Source organism: Trichechus manatus, unplaced genomic scaffold, assembly GCF_000243295.1.
Source record: "Trichechus manatus latirostris isolate Lorelei unplaced genomic scaffold, TriManLat1.0 scaffold00164, whole genome shotgun sequence".
Lineage (NCBI taxonomy): Eukaryota > Metazoa > Chordata > Mammalia > Sirenia > Trichechidae > Trichechus > Trichechus manatus.
Genome location: NW_004444100.1, coordinates 1,186,478 through 1,194,385, shown reverse-complemented (window position 1 = coordinate 1,194,385; position 7,908 = coordinate 1,186,478).

Sequence of the window (7,908 nt, the reverse complement as noted above, 5' to 3'; positions counted from 1 at the left end):
GGATCTTTGTTGTGGAGGGACGGCGTGGTGCTTCTGCTTAGACCGCCATCTTGCCGGAGTCCCTATTTCCAGTTTTTTTGATTTGTGCCAGTAATGCTGGGGGGAGATGGTATCTCATTGTGGTTTTGATTTGCACTTCTCTAATGGCTAGTGATCGCAAGCATTTCCTCATGCAGAACACACATTTTCTTGGCTTCTGTGAAAATGAGTACTGAGGCATATTAGTCATAAAGTAACTTTGGAACTTACTGTCTCTCTAGAAGCTTAGAGATACCATCATCTTCTTCCTCAAAGGTTGGTTAGGATAGAGTTCAATGGCAGACCACTGATCTATGGTAAAGAAGGAGGTAGAATTACAGCCAGCTTGCAGGGAACGATTCAGAACTCACAGTCTATCTTAAGCTACAGACCGTAAAATCTGAGTATACCTATTGAAGTAAGTCACACCACATGAACTTGATCTATCAGGTGTCTAAGTCGATTGGGGTATGGATCTCATAAGGCCAAGGTCATGGCCCCCGTCGGTGCATGACAGTTTAGCTCTGCAATATACTACTGACTGCATCTCTCTTAAAAATCTGCTCAGTCATCTTGTACGTGTGTACTGCAAACCAAAGAAATGGGCTATGGGAGAGAACAGTGTTGAGAGATCTGGTGCTCCATCACTTGTACTAAAAAGAGCAACTCAAAGGACATGCACTTGAGTTGGTGGGTAAGTAGTCTTAGTTTCATGAGAAATGTTCCATGGGATTTGCTGGCACTTAGGAACTGGGATTGCTAATTCAATTTTTAAAATCAATTTTGTTAAGGCATAATTTTATGTACAGTAAATCATAACCATTAAAATATTAGAGCTTGCTGAGTTCAGACAGATAAATACACATGTGAAATGACCGCCAAAATCAAGATATAGAACATTTCCGTCACCTTAAAAGTTTCCTTGTTTTCCTTTGCAGCCAATTCCTCTCTGTATCCCTGGTCCCCAAGGTAACCGCTAATCTGTTTTCTGTCAGTATAGTTTGTAAGAATTTTATATAAATGGACCCATCTTTTATGTTTGGCTTCTCTTACTCTGCATAATGCTTTTGCAGTCATCCATGCATGACTATGTATGTTTCTTTTAACCCAGTCACTGGTTGGTGGACATTTGGGTTGTTTGCAGTTTGGAGCTCTTTTGAATAAAATTGTTATTAATATTTGTGGGCAAATCTTTGTATGGATGTATGCTTTTATTTCTCTTGGAAAAATAGGTAATTCAATTTTTATTCACCTTTAATAGAACTACTTTGAGTATACAGTCTATACCCAAATCAGTTTTATAAGCTGATGGCACAGTCTCCATGTCTAAGTTGGGGGATCTCACCTGGCAGACTGGGGAGTCAACATCAGAATCACCATGGGAGTTTTTTCCAAAATGCACACATCTACTCCTTTTGTTCCTCCTTCCCCTCTGTCTTCATCCTGGATGCTGAGATTCTCGTGTGTCCCTGGTTGAGAACCTAGATGAAAATGCACAAATATGCATCTATGGGAGGCATGTAATTTCTGATTTCTGGAACTCTGGGCCTGAACTGCAAGTCAAGAACCCTTGAAGGATGATTTTGAGGATTAAGAGTAAAGAATAAGATAAATATGCTTGGTACACGGTAGGAAATTTTACCATGTGATTTAAGCATAAATACCCTCATTTTATAGATGGGAAAATAGATTAAATGGCTAGCCCAAGAGTTTACAGCGGTTAATCTAGGTCTTCTTATAGCTGGTGAAGTTAATCTAGGTCTTCTTACTCGAAATCCACCTACGCTGCCTTGTCTGGAGTGTGTGTATGATAAAATTGTAAGTTTTACTGTGATTCAGTTGTATCTCTGGTTGAGTCACGTAGGAGTTAATTTTCCACTTTGCCTTTTTAGAAGATAAGTGAAATATCTACCTATTTTCTAGTCAGGAAAAAAAAAATATGTGGGCTTTGAATTACTGTACAAGTGGATTCAACCAGAATGAAAGTGAGTTAACATTCGAAACAAGTTTGTCCTTACGTAGGGCAGTATTTCGGTTGGCTACCTAGGAATCTCAAAGATGGATAGTGTATCTTCGTTGTAGTTGTACATGCACATAGTAGACACCCATTAAATACATAGGTTGACTTCTGGAAGTTTACCAAAGGAACAAATAATCTAAAATGGTAGGTAATACTGGAATCTTTTATATTTGGCTTTGGAATATGATTTTGGTACTTGTACATGTGTTGGCCATATTAGTATACTCAGGGCTCAGTCTTTGTCAAATTGCCATCTCTCAGGTTTGCAAGGTGAGTCAGCTGTACAGAGCTACTCCAGGCAAACGAATAGCCTCTATCAGACTAAACAGAGTTGTGCCCACCGGGCCTGGCCATGTGGAGACTCTAAGAAGCCAGTTTTTGTGCCTCCAGCTTACCTTGTGCTTCTTCAGCCCTGTTCTGATAAACTTTCACGTTAATGTTGACCCTGCATGCTTATGTGGCAGTATGCACCTTTTTCCTGTGGTCAACAGAGGCACAGAAAAACCCAGGCCTTTGCTTTCAGGCTCATAGTTGAGGTTCCTTAAACCTCCCATTTCATGTTATTCCCACTATGGTTGTGTGAGGTTGCCAAGGGCAGCAACCTCTCCCAGACAAGGGGCAGCTCCCCACTCCTACCCCTGTCATATGGCAGGTAAGAGGGAAAGAGCAGCCATCCTAATGATGGCACCACTTCTCTCCCACTGAGTGCTCCACCCACTAGTCCCATCCATGGCTTCATCATGATAATTCTGTCGTATCCCAGACCTGTATTAGAGTGTCTCCTTGGAAATGGAGTGAGGGATGAGGACTGGAGGAACACAGCCCTCTTTGGAAGTCAGAGCATGAGGCTGACAGAGTGATGTTTGAGGAGTTCCCAACTAATTTAAACCACATAATGGACAATTTAGATAACACTGGGAAATTGTTCATTTTCCACTTATATCTTCTATACTCAGTAGTATGCCAGAACTAGCATGCGGACCAATTGTTAAATAATCAGGATTTTTTAAGCAGGTTGTTTATGGTCAGTAGCTTCAAATTGGCCATGGCAGGAGTATTTACAGGGGCATTGACTTGACGGTAGCTAACAACAACAAGGGGTATTTACACCACGGAAATCAGCAAATGCTATAAATCAGAGTAACCCCCCGCCCCCAGCTGGTTTACTAGCCCACCACTGCAGCCATTACACCAGTTTTTCCTTTTCTTTCCGTATCATTTGACCTGATGGAGAAAACAATCCCCTTCAAAAGGGAGCAAAGAGGCAGTTCAAGATAAGCTGCTATGAGATTTATTGTATCGTTTACATCTTCCTTGGCTTATAGAAATAAAGGCGTTTCCTTGCTTGGCTGAAGTCTACCCAAACATTAAAAGCAGACTGTAAACAGCAGGTAATACATTAGCAGGAGATTATCTCTGATACACTCATGGAGTTACCAGAGATGGGGTCTAGGAATCTGTAGCTATAATCTCCCAGGTGATTCTGATGTTCAGGTAGCTTGGGAACCACTGGCTTTGGGTCTAGAGTAACCTGTGGTTTAATCCCAGCTCCACCTCAGCAAGCCAATTAAAATTCTTTGAGCCTGTGCTCCTCATTTTGCAGATGAGGATAATAGTCAACTCTCAGATTTAATTTAAGATGAAGTGGCATAAGGTCTGTAAAGGTGCTTTCCATGTTATTCAAATGTTATTTGATTCAAAATGTTCTATATGTTGAAGGCAAATTTTCATTAGAATGATGGGAAAAAAGGCTTCTTTTATAGACTGAGGTTAAATCTAGTAAACAGGAGACAGTGTATCCTGAAATTGTAGCATCTCGCAACACAGACCCTTCTGTTCTGACCTACATTCAGCTTCCACAGAAGCAGTTTTGGGTAGAGATGCTGAAATGATTTATCTATTTCCGTTATGTGGTAAAGCCAAAAAGACTCTGACTACCTTGATGTGACTCAGCGACTGTAGACATGGAATCAGTTACCTAACACATGCAAACTGTATTAGTGTAACCATGAATTGGAGATGTTATCAGATATGAGTCAGGAAATGCCGAGATAAAGGCGCCACAATAATCACAGATGAAAGATAGCAAAGTTGGTCCTTGAATGAATGTATGTACAATATCAAAGATTTCCTATATTTGCTACAAGTTATATTTCTAAAAGAGAAATAAAATGCAGAGTTTTGTAATTTCAAGAAGATAATACAAGTGAATCTAAACGTCACACATTCTGGGAAAATGTAGATGCGTTAGACTCATAACTTCAATTATTGTCAGAGTTTGGACATCTCACTCAGGAAAATTTTGCCCACAACGTGTACCTTAACATTCAATGTTCCTGTTAAAAAATTATTCAGGTCAAAACAGTTAAGCTTCTGGGGAAACCAAAAGAAAATTGAAAATAGGTTTGTCTGACAATGGTAACACTTAGGTTCCATAAGAGCTAATATTATGAAGTTTTTTGACTTGTAATTTTGCAAAGATGAAGCATCCAACATGCTGTACTAATTATAGAGAGCATATGCCTGGCATTAACAAATAGCCTAGCCTGAAAAATTAATCACAGTGAATTGTAGTTGCCAACGCTTAAAAAACACCATGGATCATGAATGCTCTAAGAACATATCAGTTTCTTTCATCATTCAGAATCAAAATGTGGGGACCAAAAAAGATTGTATTCAGATTTTTATAATTTGAAGAAATATAAAAATACAGAGTAGTGGAGGCTAATATACTGAAGAGGAACCGAAACACTGATGAAGATCAAAGACTTAAATATGGATTACACTTTAACATAAAGAAAATAAAAACCCTCACAACTGGACCAATAAGCAACATCATGATAAATGGAGAAAAGATTGAAGTTGTCAAGGATTTGATTTTACTTGGATCCAAAATCAACACGCATGGAAGCAGCAGTCAAGAAATCAAACAACATATTGTATTCAGCAAATCTGCTGCAAAAGACCTTTTTCAAGTGTTAAAAAGCAAAGATGTCACTGTGAGGACTAAGGTGCGCCTGACCCAACCCATAGTATTTTCAGTCACCTCATATGCATACAAATGCTGGACAATGAATAAGGAAGATGGAAAAAAAGAATAGATGCCTTTGAATTAAGGTGTTGGTGAAGACTATTGAATATACCATGGACTGCCAGAAGAATGGACACGTCTGTGTCATAAGTACAGCCAGAATGCTCCTTAGAAGCAAAGATGATGAGACTTCGTCTTAAGTACTTTGGACATGTTAACAGGAGGAATCAGTCCCTGGAGATGGATATCATGCTTGGTAAAGTAGAGGGTCAGCAAAAGAGAGGAAGACCCTCAATGAGATGGACTGACACAGAGGCTGCAACAATGGGTTGATCCATAGCAACGATTTCGAAGATGGCACAGGACCGGGCAGTGTTTTGTTCTGTTGTATACAGGGTCGCTATGAGTCGGAACCAAAAAGATGGTACTTAAGAACAACACAACAGAGGCTAATGTATCAATATGTACAAGTCTTGATCGCTAACTAAATAATATAATAAAAGTAAAATAAAACTTAGAAAGTGTGGATACTTTGTTTAGTGAAGCTCCTGGAAAATATCTGATGACCTTCTTTATTTTATAGATTTACTAATTATTTTCATTCACTCCTTCTTTCACTCAAGCATGAATGCAAAAACTCAAATATTTTCTGCAATGTACAACACATTAATGTTAGTGGTAGTAATCCGCTTAATCTTAAAAACGTCACAGTAGCAAGTTACAAAATAATTTACTAGGCACATAAACCCAAACGAAACCCGTTGCCATTCAGTCAGTTCTGACTCAGCGACCCTGAAGGACAGACTAGAACTGCCCCATAAGGTTTCCAGTCAGCAACTGGTGGATTCAAACTGCTGAACTTTTGGTTAGGAGTTGAGTTCTTAACCACTATGCCGCCAGGGCTCCACTACACATACAGCTATTGGTTTTTGTTAATTTCATATAAGGAGAAAGATCAGTTTCCACTCATGCTTCATGAACTTTCAAACTTCTGTGAGAAATAATTTCCATTTCCTTCTCGCTGAAGGGGAGGATAGCCGGCCAGCAAGTCTTCCTTTGTCTTCTGTCAGGTTCCCTGTTAAACTCTTTTTTCTGGTTGCTAGTAATGGAAAGTCCATCGTACTATGTATGATATGAGTGTTTGTGTGCGAGCATGTGTGTTAATGATAAACAGCACCAACATACTGCCGCTGTGTCATTTACTGAAGTTTCTGTATGTTCACTAAAAGTAACCAACTTGCTTTAAAGGACATTTTCCCTGTTCTTTGTCCTTCTGGTTTTCCAAGGGAAGCCTGGGACATGTTCCCTTCTAGGCCCAAGGAACTGGTTACTCAGGAACTCTAGAAGTCACATTTCCCTTGGCCTCTGCAGGGCATCAGAGCCACACATGACAACGATACAAGGTCAAATGTACTTAGAGGATATAGTCACTTATCATAATTTTCTCTACATAATTCTCCCTACAATGCGTTTTTCTTTAAGGACCTTAACAAGATCACAAAGAAGCTGGAAAAAAAGAAATACAAACAGTCATTTTAAGCCGAGCTTACCCTTGGGTTAGACAAGAGGATGTTTAAATCTTGGTTCTGGAACTTGTGGGTTATGTGATCCTAGAGAAGTCACCTAACTTCTTTGAGCTCCAGTTGCTGAATATGTTAAGTAGGGATAACAATCATAAGTTGTCTCAAATGATTATTTTGAGAATTAAATTCATGCATGTGAAGCATTTAATCCTGGCACATAGAGCTCAAAATTTGTAACTATTATTCCTATTTTCCTATGGATAGCTGTTTTATAGGAGGTGAGGGATGTAGGGAGGAATGAAAATCATTTTAAGTATTTTTTAAAATAATTAGCAAAAGAGACCTGGAGATAAGGAAGTAGCCTAAGGGCCAGGTGGGTGAACCCTAAAAGGCGTACTATAGGGCACAGGCACATTTTGTATAGAGCTGAAGGACACCTCTCACTGCATCCACTGAAACACATGCTGTGCCTTCAGCACCTGGGGAATAGGTGAGTGTCAGAAGGAAATAGTAGTATAATCCTTGGCAGGCAGTGCTGGCAGGTGGCTTTGGAAGGTGAGAGTGAATTCTCCATAATATAACGAGATATTATTCTGATTTAGTAGACAAAGGTCCTTCCCATCCCACCCCCAACCTGGTATTTTCTGTTATAATGTTTTTCGCTCCCAATTCGGCACTAAATCATAAGCCATCATTACCTATAGAGGGTTGTCAGTGCAGAAGCAGAGAAGTCAAGCTTTTGGCTCTTGTTTTCAAAAGCTGAGGCCCAGGTGAAAGATATAAATAGGATGAGTATATAGTAAGACAAAGCCAAAATTTCTAGCCCCCAGGAGACTAAAAGTGGCCAGACTGAGGATGGAAAGAGAAAAGAGAAGGGATAGAAGTTGGGGGTTCCTGGGGAAGGTCATTCCTTGTGACTCTCCTAGATGAAGCCTGTGTTGACTGGTTGAGTGAGGGTTATAGGCATTTCAGTTAGTTTGGGGCAATGGTGTGCTGGAGGAGGACTATTCTAAACATGTAAGAGTCAACTGCGGCATCTCTTCCCAACTCCAAGTTCAGTGCGCTCACACTGGTAGCTTGAAATTGGCCATCATGGGAGTATTTATACCACAGAAACTGGCAAATGCTACAGTTTAGGGATTTTCCCCATAGAGAGCTGGCTGTTATACATTTATCATCACACCACTGGTTTGGGAGCTATGAGGGGAAAAGGACATCTGGGTGGAGCCTAGAGAGCTGGCAAACCTTTGGAAACCCACCCCCCTACCCCCATTCCCATGCCTGGCATCAGGTAGAAACGATTGCGTGCCTGTGAC